At 56.3% G+C, this 13,578-nt stretch overlaps 1 protein-coding gene across 1 annotated transcript in view; it reads right to left on the bottom strand.

Annotated features, from left to right (window-relative positions):
- The window catches only part of ZC3H3 (zinc finger CCCH-type containing 3), a 67,813-nt gene that overhangs the window by 42,892 nt on the left and 11,343 nt on the right, over positions 1–13,578 (bottom strand).

A 13,578-nucleotide genomic window follows, 5' to 3' on the forward strand; every position in this document is an offset into this window, starting at 1 on the left:
GGTCCCCACACTCCAGCTGCGTGGTGCCTGCCCTGGTTGTGACCAGCGCCCGTGCTCCCCTGGGACAAAAACAAACGATCCATGACCTGCACCTGCTCCCCTGCGCACAGAGGAGACATCCTTCCAACACCCACAAACCCCTGACCCTGACCCAGAGCCTCTCTATTACCAGCCCACAAGGAGCTGCTACTAGTCTGTGGACAGTGACAGTAACTTACTAAACATCATTTCTCAGAGCATGAAACCAAACAGACCTCCAGCATACAGCTGGGCCTTCCCAAGTCAGCACCTCGGCCCAGATAGCTCCTCCCCAGGCTCCCCCAGCCCATGGGCCCCATGGTACCCTGGGGGACATGTGCCAGGGAGCAGGCAGGAAGAGTCTGCCCCATAGGAGCCACTGTGGCCACACAGGCCACGTGGCTCAGGGAGTGCTGGGAACTGAGGGCAGAGACCCTCTCTCTCTCTCCCCCTCTGTCTCTTCCTCCTTCTCTGTCTCTATCTCTCTATGTCTCTTCCTCTCTCTGTCTCTCCCTCCCTCCAAGGACATCAGCTCAGGGGAAGTCAAGGAGAAGACGGAAGTTCAGCAAAACCAAAGGCACCGTGGCATCACCTGGGGTGCCTGCTCTTGCTGAGTGGCCAGAGTGAGTGACTCTTCAACTCTGGGCACCTCACACACATCAGGGTATAGGAGACAGCCTAGCTCACAGTGGGTGTCAATGAAAAAATGTTGAATTTTCAAGGTCTTACAAGCAAACAAGGAGAGACCAACAAAAATAATAGCTTGTTCCAGCTAAGAGCTCAAGAGCATGAGGTTTCTTTTAAGTTACTGCCAAGCCCACGCTGACCTCATGGCCTCTAGGCTCCCTGCTCCTGTGGCCCTGCCTCTGCCCACCTGCCCATGGCCCCTCATTGGGCCTGCCTGCCTGCCCACAGGCCCTCCCTTTCAGACCCATCTGTGCCTGCTCCTCTGGGACAGGACGAACACCCACCGGCCACATGGCCTTGGTTCTGCAGCCCGCATGGGCCACCTCTGCACTGGGTGGGAAGGAGGACTGGTCCTTGCTGGGGCCAAGTCCCCTACTCAGCAACCTCATCACCTTCATCCTGAGCACTGGGAACCCCCCACCAACCGGGCTCAGCTCTACTGCACAATATTGCTTTTTCCCGTCCCCCAACGTGGTCAGACAGACATCACCTCCTCCAGGAAGTCCAAGCCCCCAATACCCACAGGACTGGACTGTGCATTCTAGAAAGCTTCTCTGGGCCTGGCCCTAGTAACAGCATCAGTGTTTACAGCACATTCTTATGTGAGGCAGGCTACTATTAAGTCATTTTTTCACTGATTTACTGCACTGCACTTACTAGTGTCCAGTCATCTCTTCTATAAATAGCCCTGGCCGGTTTGGCTCAGTGGTTAAAGCACCACTGAAGGGTCCCGGGTTCGAGCCTCAGTCCCAGTCGGGGCTTGTGCGAGAGGCAACCAATTGATGTGTCTCTCATGTCGATGTTTCTCTCTCTCTTCCTTCCACTCTCTAAAAAACAACGGAAAATATCCTCGGGTGAGGATATAAAAAAATAATTAAAAATAAAACATCACAATAAAGCAGACCCCCTCTTAAAATGCCAACCTCACCCGCCCAGGTATGGCTCAGCGGCTGAGCATCAACCTAGGATCCGGAAGATTGCGGTTCAATTCCCAGTCAGGGCACATGCCCGGGTTGTGGGCTAGATCCCCAGTTAGAGGCGTGCAGGAGGCAGCTGATCAATGACGACTCTCTCATCATAAATGCTTCTATCTCTTTCCCTCTCCCTTCCTCTCTCTGAAATAATTTTAAAAAAAAAACAATTTTCACTTCCCTGATGCTGTCAGCTGTTATGTCCCCCACCACCCTGGTAGTCCTGACAGGCAGAGAGAAAGGCACCCAGCCCACGCCCCACAGACCACTCCTGTCCCTGACGACGGGCAGCTCAGCCACGAGTGACGGAAGCGCTATGACAATGATCCTGGAGAGTACCATCCAGGGCACTCATGCCAGGGCACAGAGAGCTCAGCAGAGTGTCCCCAATGTCCAGCAGGAGTGAGGGCTCCTACGACCATGGGTGGCACACAGGGACCAGAGCCCTGGGATAGGATGGAAAGAGGTCCCTGCCCTGGGCCCTGCTCCCGAGGCATGATGGCAGTGTGGCAGACCTGTGGCCCCACCACCTCCCCCTCCCACCCCACAGCAGCCCACCAGGCAGCTCACTCTCCCATTCCTTGGCTGGCTGAGGGCCTGTGTAGATAATCATGTTATTTAGATAGGATGTTGGTTTAATTCTCTTCATTACAGACTCCCAGGGCTATAATTTTTTTCTCCGCATGATGTATTCCCCATGGCACGTTTCACTCAAATCAAACCCTTCGCGCCTTTATTGCCAACGAGGCCGGCGCGTTATCAGGCCCGCACACACAGCCCTCCCACCCTGCGTGCAGAGGTCACTTCTAATGACTAATAGATCTCATTAGCTTTCCTAATTAAAAACTTTACTACTGCAATGGAAGACAAACCACAAAAAACTGCTAGCATCATATCTGAATGGAATATGAGCCCATCCATCAGCAGGGTCCTTGCTCTTGCCCACAACGGCCGCCTGGCCTCTCCCGTTCCCATGCTTCAGGCTGTGGGTACGTTGGGGCACCTGGAGGGCACCCAGGAGCCCCTCTGTGCACCAAGCATGGGTGAAGCCGCAAAGGACCAGCAGTAAGGTGGCAGAACCCAGGGGGCCTGGCTGGACTCCTGGCACGTACTGCCTTCCGCATCCCAGCTGCGGACGCAGGGAGCTTGCCAGCCACTGCGGTCTGTGCAACTCCGGGTGGCAGGATCCCCAGCACACTGGGCAGATGGCAGAGAAGCAGGGGACAGTGACTGTCCTGAGCCAAGCCACCTCAGTCTGTATAAGCCCGGCCCCAGGCTCCACCTGGCCCTGCCCCCTTCAAGGAGCCACAACAGAAGGCAGAGCCCATCAGATGAGGTCAGGCCTCTCACTCTGTTTTATTGTGGAGCGGGAGTTGAGAAGGAGTTCAGATTTTTATGGAACTTCAAAGGGAAATAACTAGAAAGAAAATGAATTACTAATTTCACAGTTCCTTAATGAGTAAAAAAATGAACCCAGAAATGCTGTGCAAAGAACCGCCTCAGGCCACTGACCAGGAGAGAGAGGGGTGAGTGTCCCTAGCACTGTCTGCCGGGCTCCCCACATGCCAATGGAAGCAGGACCATATAGAGCCTGTCAGGCGCCCTAGAGAGCAAGCCATGCTCCTGCAGGGGTGCCAGGCCAGTCCACGAGAGGAGCAGCAGGGTCAGCAAAGGTGCCTGGCCTCTCAGGGACACTGCAGTGTGGCCCGACTGAAGGGGAGGAAACGGGACGGCCGAGGAGCCGAGGGCGTTGGCCAGCCCAGGTTCCCACCCCTCCCAATACAACTCAACTTGCTCTGATTACTGTACAACAGCTGCCCTGGCCTGTGTTCAGTATCTCTCCACTGCCCACACCTTCACTGCCACTGACAGCTCTGAAGGCCGAGTCCTGGGTCAGCCTTTTCAGAAGCCACATTGATTTCTGCCCCATAAATCACTCTCCCTTCCCAGTTACTTAGGTCCCAGCGCTGGCCCGTCTCAGTTGTCAGTGCCCCAAGCACACAGGAGAGGCCCCGGGCACAGGGCCCCACCTGACCAGGGTCCATGGGTCAGGCATTCTCTCCCCAATGGTGGCTGAACTGCACTCTTGGAAAAAGGCCACAGAAACAGAAACAGACAACAGGCAGGCACTTGTGAGAGGTCTTCAACAGCTGAGCAGCACCTGCACCTGAAACCCTGACATACATCTGAGATGTGCGCAGAGCCTGGGCCTGGGGGGCCCGCAGTGACCACCGGTGGCACAAGAGCAAAAGCCACATAAGCAGGATGCTGTCTCCCGAGGAGGGCTACCCAGGCAAAGCGCTGCTCCTGGGACTGGAGACACTACCAGGAGCCCAGGCACCCAACATCTCACCCAAGGGTCAGGGCCTCGGGGCCTCCTGGAAGGCCCAACCCAGGTGAAGGGCTGGGGTTTGGCCCCCAAACCCTGCTCAACTCCAGCCTGCCCTCTCTGGACAATGTCCGTCCATCAGGGCATTTCTGAAAGTTGGCCCCAACTGAGCTGTCCCCTGGGTGACCCCTATGGTCCTGGAGATGGTGAACCCAGGACTGCATTTGGGGGTAAAAAGGACCCTAAGGGACTCTAAGGAAGGGTGGCAGACCCCAGGCAGCACCAGGACAGGCTGCGTGGATGAATGCCATTTGCAGGAAGCAGCCAGGAGGAAGGCGGAGTGGGGGGTGAGCTCTGGTGCTCGGTGCTGCAGATGGGGGTCCCCAGGAGCATTCTCCGTGTCCCCACCCCCCTCCCCGCCTGGGCTCAGGCCTGCTCCTCCCCAGTCTCTGTAGCAGCAACCACCACTGAGGGAAAGCTGGCCTGGAGTCCTCACTGCCCCAGGGGCCTTCACTGCTGGCCCCCAGGCTGCCCCAACGACTCTGCATCCATCTCTACAGCTGTGCCAGGCTGCCCAACCAAGACACATGTGCAAACACACGCATACATGCGCACACACTATGTGTGGTCATTTCTTGCTCACACGGCCTGGCTCTCAGCCCCTCCAGGACCCACTACGGTGGGACTTTCACACCAGCACCTCACCACCTCCACCTCAGGTCCTTCAGTTCTGGGCTGAGCTGGGCTGAAGGTGTATAGATGCAGGGCTAGAGACCCCAGATTCCACTCCATCCACGCTGCTGGGAATTAGCAGCTGGAATGGGATCAGCCTGGGACCTGGCGGAGGGCACCAATGGCCGTTTTTACTGACACTGGTGAGGTGGGGCAATGCAGCCACTATACCTGCCCCTCTTAGCTTAGGGTAGGCAGCAGGGTCCTGCCAGGAGACTGAGGGACAATCTGGCCATCTCTCCTCCCGGGGCTGGAATGTCCCTCTCCCTTCCTGTTTCCCAGTCCCATCATATGGGAAAGCTTCAGCAAAGGGCCCAGGTGTTCACAGGGGTGGCTGCTCAACCCCAGGAAGCCGCCAGGCTGTCCTTGCAGACCAGGGTGCTTGCCCTGCTCCCCAATGCCATTGTCGAGGCAGGAAGCCACTGTTGTGGAAGCGGGGCTGCTGTGGACACCCGTGGGGCAGGCTAGGCTCTGGCTGGTGGGAACAGGGAGGAGGGGAGGCATCTGTTCAGCTCAGAGGAGGCAGCACCTGGAGACTTCCTCTTCTTTAGCCCAGTGGGCAGCCAGCCTTCCAAAAGGAACACATAACCAGCCTGTACCCATCACATGGCTCTCTGCCTGAATCCAGAGCCAATTCTTTTTTTCTTTTTTTTTAAATCCTTACCCAAGGATATTTTTTTCCATTGCTTTTCAGAGAGTGGGCGAGGGGGAGAGGGGAGACACATGGACATCTATTGCTTGCCTCCCACACACACCCTGACCAGGGCCAGGGATCGAGCCTGCAACCGAGGTATGTGCCCTTGCCGGAATCGAGCCCTGGACCCTTCAGTCAGTGGGCCAAAGCTCTAACCACTGAGCAAAACCAGCTAGGGCTGGCCAATTCTTGAGTGAACTACTTGCTAAGGAGGCCAGCAACATGGACAGAGCACCTCCCAGAGGGGCACTCCCCAGACTAGGTGGGGCAGGCAACAGGCACTCAGACGGGGGTCCTGGTCCTGGGGGTCTGAGCCTTGTCGAGGGGTCCCCAGGAGGTAGGTGGCTCTAAAATATGCCTTGTTCTGTCCTCCCTCCACCCTAGAGAGGAGCTGCATGACCACCCCCAGTGCACAGGACACAGGCTCACACGGGGACAGGGCCAACATCAGAGCCCCAGCATTCATTCCGCCACATCGTCCCAGAGGCCTGAACCTCTCCCAGCTGTGAGGGTGTCCTCTGTCTCTCAAGTGGCCTCTGGCCTTAATCCCTGTGTTTTCTGTCGCTCATGTGGCTGTGGACAGCGCAGGCATGGGGAACTTTCCCAGCCCGTTACTCTCCACCTCGCTGGGTCCTGATAGTTGGAAGCAGACAGGTTTATTTTCTTTCCAGCCTCACAGCCTTCACCTTTTAGTTACAGTATGCAGTTCATGTATAGTTCGTACAGCAAATGGGCTATCTGGATCCACACCTACATCTCACCACACGTGACATGCTCCAAGGGCTGCCCAGGCCTAACAGGTGGTGTCTGGGCCTCCCCCCAGCCCCTGTCTGCAAACTACCCTCAAGTGAGGCAGGGACAGGTGGGTTTCCCTCATGTGTTCCCCTGGATGGCATCCCCAACCTCCACAACCCCTGCCCATCTGTCTAGGCCATGAGGTGAGGTTTGTGCCATCCCACAGATGCAGTCCTTGCCTAGATTCTGGGGTCCTTAGGGAACCTCCTGGCCTTGCTGCTGCCCCAGACTTCGAGGCTTAGGAGGCCTGAGAGTCAGGCCTGGACCTCCTGCTGCTACTCCCAGGGACCCACGTCAGGCCCTTCCCAGCCACCCTTGGCTAACAGACACCAAGGAGAGTTCCTGCCTCACTCTCGCCCTCACACTGGGTACTGCCCAAGCTCGCTGCCCCATCATGTGACATGCAGACTGCCTGCCCTGTGAGGCGGACCCTGGAGGGACACGAGGACCCCGCCACTGACTAAGAGGAAACAGTGGAAGCAGGTGCCACAGGAGGCTCAGCCGCACCCCCAGGCCTCCAAGCCCCTCCACTATTTGGAGGGGAGGACCCAGGGAGGGTTGGTTCTGACCAACTTTGCTAAACATCCTTGTTAGAAGAAGTAGGCAGCCACTGTCCCCTCATCCCCACCACAGAGAACCAAAGTGCCTGCTGCACAGCATAGCTAACCACAGAGAGGCAACTCCACGCAGATGGGAGACTGAGGCCCAGAGAAGGAAAATGATTGCCCATCATACCCAGGAAGACAGAACCCAGGCTGGGCCAGGCAGGGGCTGCTCCAAGACGCCTCTGCTTTGGGGTCTCAGGAAGGATGGAGAAGGGCTCCACTCCCACTGACACCAGCCTGGAGAGCAGCAGAGAAGGCCAGGCCACTGTCTGTAAAAACTGCTAGACACACACCTGCAGACCTCCACCTACAGACTACAGACCTCCACCGGTCCTTGCAATGAGGGATTCTGGCTATGCTCTACCTGTACTCTCATACCGGTGCCGTTTACCTGGTCCCAGCCGAGGCCCACAGATGGGTGGAGCATGCAGGTGACAGGACTTGACCCTCCTGCTCCCACCTACAAGAACACATGCACAATATTACAGCAAACCCCTGCCCCGGGAACAGTTATTCATGTGCTTGCAGGGAGCCGTCCATTTCTCCAAATGAGCCTCGATGGCAGCCAAGGCAGGAGGTTGTGAGTGCCCCACCCCCACGCTAACACAGCGGGAGCTGACAGGGACTGTGCTCTAACAAGCTTCAGATGTGGGATGACTAGAAGAGAAAAGTATGAATTTTTATGAGTCTAATAAATCATTCCACTTTTCCTGGGCTTGCTTGATGGTCCCAGCATTTCAAACGATAGAAAAGCCCTGCTGCAATCAGAGCCTCGGCCCTGGTGTCTGGTGGCCGCGGTGAGGCACAGGCACACATCTCCGCTACAGAGGTATGGGAGGACCAGGCCCTAGAGGACTTCCCAGGCCCATCCCCAGGTCCTGCAGGGGCCACTCAATGCCTCCTGGGGAAGATGAGGGCAGCGCCTGCCCAACCCCTGGACCTCACACCTGCACGTCACGAGGATAGGACGGGCTCCATGCGTTGGTTCTCCCACCTGCAGCCCAGAAGCCTGAAGGCACTCGTCACCAGCCTTCCTGTAGCCAAGTCGTCTGATCCGGGCATAGGCCTCTGACAAACATTTTCCGATTATCAAATCATAGTGGCAGCCCAACTGGGCCATGTGTCACCTGAGCAGCCGCCAGCACAGCAGACTGAGGAGCATGGGCAGCTCAGTGATGACAAACAACCATTGTCAGCCGCCTGTCCCGTGGTGGCCATGTTCTCTGCTGTCCCACACTACCTGGTATTTAATGACAACACTGTCAGCCTGAGACACAGCGCCAACACCGCGGACTGTCAGGGCCCTATTAGAGGAAAGATTGAGACCCTGCTCTTCTTAAACTCACTCAAGCAACACAAGCTGCTAGTTCCTATAATTATTGTGCAGGAACCATCGATCGCACTGACACCTGACCCATCTGTATGAAACAGGGGTGGTTTGCTTCCTGACAGTGGCTGTAGATTATGGGCGGGTTCCCACTCGCTCCGCCATCACTCCATGGGAAGAAGAGGGGAGAACGAGCGCTCCACCCACCCTACCCCAGTTATTGGGCCCAGGGGGCAGGGAGCCCCAGCACATCCCCAGGCTCAGGAGACATACCCCAAAGGCAGAGGTGACAGCCAGGTGGGAACTAGGGGGACGCAGGCAGAGCACACATTAGCAAGAGACGGAGCACCCCCAAACCATGTGGTCCAAAGGGCAGGGGCTCCATGCATGCAGACAACTCACTCTCCCAGGGCCTCCTTCATAGAGAGGGGACAAGGCCACAGACCATGCCAGTGAGCAGGGTTCGCATTGGTGCAGGTTTGACCAGATGCACAGCCGGTGCACCCCCCTCCCCCAGCAGATCCAGGCAGCTTGGGGCCATACTATTGGCCCAGGACCCTGAGGCCCACTGCTCCCTGCAGTGTCCTGTCTGACCTCCACCAAAGCAGCTAAGACAAGATATCCTGGAACTGCTGTCCCTTAACCTGTCTCACTCAGGCCTCAGTCACTTCATATCCACCTCTGACACAGGACAAAGGCCAAAACCTCTTCTGGCTTCGCAGCCCCATTGGCCATGAGGGGCCTACGTCCAGGACAGCACAAGGTGTACTCAGAAGCCGGCTCTAATCTCAATGACCTTCAGGACCCCTCAGCCCTTCTGCAGCCAACTGGCTTCTCCTTCTAATCTGCAGCCCCCAGAGTCATGGAGCCCAGAGTCATGGAGCCCCCAGGAGACAAGCACCAGGCCCCGGACCACTTGCTGGCTTCGCACCAATAGCTTGAGTGCTCAGCACTGCACCCCCTGGGATGGGTCTTTTGTCCCATGGGGGTGGGGGCCCACAGAGGGGCAGCTCATCCTTCACCTCAGACTCAGGCACTGGGCGGGGAGCCGCATCCCTGCCCCACAGTCCCCTCCTGGTCCCCTCTTATAACACAAGGGCCTGCACTGCCCAGTTACCAGGTTTACTCCATGCTGTCCCTACATGTGCACAGAGTCGCCTACACCTGGCTATGAGTCAACAGAAAAACCAGCCCCACAAGCAGACCTCTCAGCCTCAGCTGCAAACAGCTGGCCTGGCAGTGTCCAGTGGTGTCCATGGGCAGGCCAGGGGGTGGGGGTGGCAGGTGGGCAGGCAGGTGAGTGGCACAGAGTACAGCCACACCACTCACAAGTGGCAGCCACAAGCACTGCAGGTCTGAGCTGTGGCCACGGATCCCGGGAGGGAAGGGTCTTCTACAGAAGGGGGGGTTCAGGCTAGAGGGGACGTGCCGCCCAGGTGTGTGTCCCTGAGGTCCCTATAGTGCTGTGTGGCCTGTCCTCACCCCCTACAGTGCTGTGTGGCCTTCCCTCAGGGGTGGGGCCGCAGTTTACCCTGAAATGAACTCCATGACCCTTGGTCTCGGCAGAGCTGGAATTCCTGCAGTGTTCTCAATGCTTGTAACACACACTTCCCTTTAAACATGGCTGCATACTGCACCTGGGGGACCCATGGGACTCTCTTTGACTATAGTCCTGTTTCCTCTGGCTCATTAAAAACGAATTGTCTTTGATTCCCACAGGAGCTATTCTCACATCACTTAGCAGCCACGCAGGCCAGCCCTTCAGGCTCATCACACTCGTGTGTCTCCTCCAGGGGTGACAGCCACGAAGGTGAAAAGAGATGGCATGCAAGGCACAGGCCCTGGTCCTGATAGTCCAGGAACTGTGGGCATGGGCCTGGCAGGAAACAGGGATATCCCTCCCTCAGCTGGCCCAGAGGCCACCCGGGCCCAGGGCCTCCGCTCTCTAGTGCTGGGCACTGCAGAAGATACTGGGGACTGCTGGCCAGGACACCAGAAATCAGTTACCATGGTCACTCCAGCCTTCCTACATCTGCTCACAGGGCCTAGTGCACTGGCAGGCAGAGCCAATGGTGGACCCAGTCTGGGCCTGGCCTCATGGCCTACCCACACGCCTCCTCTGCCCACGGTGTTTCAGGGCCAGGCAGCATACGTAGGCAGCTTCCCTGCTGTGCCAGCGTGTGGGGCAGGGAGCGCACTCCTCCGGAGGCACCCCAAAAACTGGCCATTCTCCACTCTACAAGACTCTTGGGGCCAAAAGGCTCCTACCTCACACAGCACTCTGTCCAGGGTGGTTATGTCTGCTGGCTGCTCTCACAGGGGCTGTTGGAGGGCACCATGCACCCACAGCCTCCTCAGGCCAGCTCGACTCTTCCAGAGCCCCAGTCGCCACTTAATCCCTAGGCCACTGACTCATAAAGGGTAATTAGGAGAAAAGCTGCAAGAGCCCAGCACAGTCCTGCAGCTTGGGGCACACTCAGAGAGGGGCCTCGCAGCCCAGGAATTAACCTAGGAAGCACAGAGACTACAGGACAACAACAGCGGGGGTGGCAAGTGCTGGGGGGGGCCCAGAGGACCTTCCTAGACTAGCAGCTCTCAAGGCAGAAGGCCATCCTAGGAGCAGTCCATTCCAGGCTGACCCATGGAGAGCGCTGGGCAGCCCAGGGTCTTCCTCTCCACATGGGCAGGAGAGGCATGAGGAACAACACAGCTCCTAGGCCCTATCATACCCACAAACTCTAACCAGCTGGGACAAGACCCCTGCCCATGGCATGCCCTTCAGATGCCCTCCAGGATCCTGGCTCCCACAGGGTATCCCTGATGGCCCAGAACATGCCAGCCAACACAGAGAAGGCCCAGGGCTGTTCCCTCAGCCCCTCCCCCGGCACAGCTGCAACAGGCGGGGACAGGCCAAGGGACAAAGGCAGACAGTGGCCTGTACCCTGCCCAGAGAGCATTGGCTCCAGATCCCACAAGGGCCTCTCCAAGCATACACCTTCAGATGAGCTGTGCTCCCTGTGCTGGTGGCTGCATGACCCTGAGGTTCAGCCCCCAGGAGGCACAAAAGGGAGTTGGGAGGGCAGCACCTTGCTTCCACACACACAAGTCCACGGCATAGGGACCCGCCAGCCTCCCTGAGCTGGACACCTGGTCCAAGTGCTGAATGGACCAGCCAGCAGTGTGAGTTGGGGTGAGGGCCCTGGCAGGGCCTTGGCCTCTGCAGACCCCCATGGAACCCTGAGCCAGAGACACCAAAAGGACTGGGGACCCTGGGGCTTATCTCTGAGGCCAGCACTCCTTCATGCCAGGCCTGGGAGACAGACACTTAGGCAAACCAACAGTCACTGGACATTCAATGATTAGGAGCTGCTGGATTTACGGGTGCTGCATTGCGACTATAGCTTTCCTCTGCAAACTCCATCAACTCTATGCATTTACACTCAATCTTCAAATAGGAAGGCTACCTGTGTGAGTGATGAGAGCTCCAAGCCACACAGGTGCCATCCCGCTGGCTCCAGCGTGGCTCAGCCGGACAGTGGTGCCTTCTCAGGCTTCTCCCAGCCCACTCCCACCCAGCCCAGGCTCCCCCAGGAAAAGGTGCCAGCCTCCTGCTGGGAGCAAGGGCCCTTGACAGTCAGTCAACAATCTTGGGGAAGCCACTCACTCCTCCCATGGTCACAGAGAGAGGAGACAAGAAAGCAGGAGGGCCTTGAAGAACACAGGGCCTCATGAACACAGGCACCATTTCCAGCATCACAGCATCTCCCTGGAAGCTCCAGCAGCAGAAGAGGAGTGGCCCCTCTGCAGAGTGACACATGGCCCTGCCCTACAAGGATAGCCAAGCCCACAGGACTCCAGTCCTTCCTGAGGGGCTCCAACCCCCCGTTGCACAGACTTCACCTCTTCTGCACAGATCTGCTCTGCAGGACCAGCCTACTGGCAGTGAGTAGCCTGGCAGTGCATGGAGGGAGAGTGGAGCCACAGCCCTCCACAGCCTGCTCAGCACAGAGCTGCCCAGCACAGAGCCCCTGAGCATCCGCCCCGCGCGCCCCCCCCCCCCCCCCCGGCACGGCTCACCCCCTTCAAGGCTGCACTTAGGCTGGCCCCCAGCGGCCTGCCAGAGCATCCTCACACATTCTCCATGTTGTCTCCCCAGGGCCTACATATCCTGTCTGGGGGAAGGTGACATTATCCAGCCATGACTCCACCCACAATGAGTACATCTCAACACAAAATAACCAGATATATCAGTAAATCAAACCTGACCCAGAACAAAGACAACCAGACAATAGAATAAACAGGGATTCCAATAACTGAGTGGTCAGACATGGACTTTGTAAAATGATTGATATATTGGTGCTTAAAGACAAGACTGAACATTTTGGCAGAGACCTAGAAACTACTTAAAAAGATAAACAGAGGTGCTGGTGGGGTAGCTCAGCTGGTTAGAGCATCTTCCCAATATGCCAAGGTTGCAGGTTTGATCAGTCAGGGCACATACAAGAATCAACCAATGAGTGCACAAATAAGCAGAAAAACAAATTGATGTTTCTCTCTCCCTTCCTCTCTCTCTAAAATCAATCAATCAATCAATCAATCAATCAATATAAAAAAACAAATGGAAATTGCAGAACTTAAAAATAACTGAAACCAAGGCCTTGATGAATGGGCTTACCAGATTATACAAAACTGAGCAGTCAATAAGTAAACTAGAAAACAGGTTAGAAGAAACTGTCCAGGTGTGGTGAGAACTTTTCCTGTAAGTGCAGCTGAGCTCCCAGAAGCAGAGGTGGGAAGGAGCAGAGGCAGTACTGGCAGATAGGATGGCTAAGAATTTTCCAAAAGTGACAAAAACCATCAAGCCACAGCTTCAAGAAATATCACCAATGCTAGCAGGATAAAGCCACAGCGGAGGGCACGCTGCCCACTGGGGAAGGGTGGCAGGTCCACGCTGTGCAGCTGAGCTTGGGGCTCATGCCTGCAGCCCAAGGCTTCCCACTCTTCAGATATTAGGGCAAAAACAAGGATTATTCAGGTAAACCTTTACTGAAAAACCGAAATGTTAAAGGAAATATTAGGAGGTGTTCTTCTGGCAGAAAGAGAGGGGGAATGCTGGGAGAAGGAAGAATGAACACATAGGTAAATCCAACTGTATAAAACACTTTGTGAACTCTCAAATATACAGAGAATTAGTCACGGGAGATGGACGGGGAGAAGATTCACAGACTCTGAGCTCCTTGTACCATCTGGGAAGTGATCAGACGGTCATTTCTAAGCATCAGTAAGTCAGGAATGCGCACTCTGATCTCTGGGAAACCACTACAACAAGAATAAAAGTATGTCCAGTGAGCTAACTGAGCAGACATGAGATAAGAAGTATACAGTCAAAAGAAGAAAAAAGGAGGGGAAAAACAGAACAG

The sequence above is a fragment of the Miniopterus natalensis genome, chromosome 16 (genome assembly GCF_054644295.1).
Source record: "Miniopterus natalensis isolate mMinNat1 chromosome 16, mMinNat1.hap1, whole genome shotgun sequence".
NCBI lineage: Eukaryota > Metazoa > Chordata > Mammalia > Chiroptera > Miniopteridae > Miniopterus > Miniopterus natalensis.